Genomic DNA, 274 nt, shown 5'->3' with positions numbered 1-274 from the left:
ACACTGACCTTCTGCATACAAAACTACAAACATATCTAGTCAAATATAAGCTAGACAATATGACACTTTGAAAATGTATCTTTTTTTCATCATGTTTATCTTTCTCATATTTATTATTCTTGATTTTATAAAAATGGAGCGTGAACAAATTCAACCTATTAAAGAAGTATTCCTCATGTTTGTTTCTGTTAGCCATCTTTGTACCTTTAAAACGTGAATTTAATTTTTACAGTAATATAATGCACTATCCTGTCTCTCCAGGTCAACAGCTATA

Source organism: Morone saxatilis, unplaced genomic scaffold (assembly GCF_004916995.1).
Source record: "Morone saxatilis isolate NCDOM2014 unplaced genomic scaffold, NCSU_SB_2.0 Contig8, whole genome shotgun sequence".
Classification (NCBI taxonomy): domain Eukaryota; kingdom Metazoa; phylum Chordata; class Actinopteri; family Moronidae; genus Morone; species Morone saxatilis.
The sequence above is the reverse complement of the archived record's forward strand: the minus strand, read 5'-3'. Positions refer to the sequence as shown.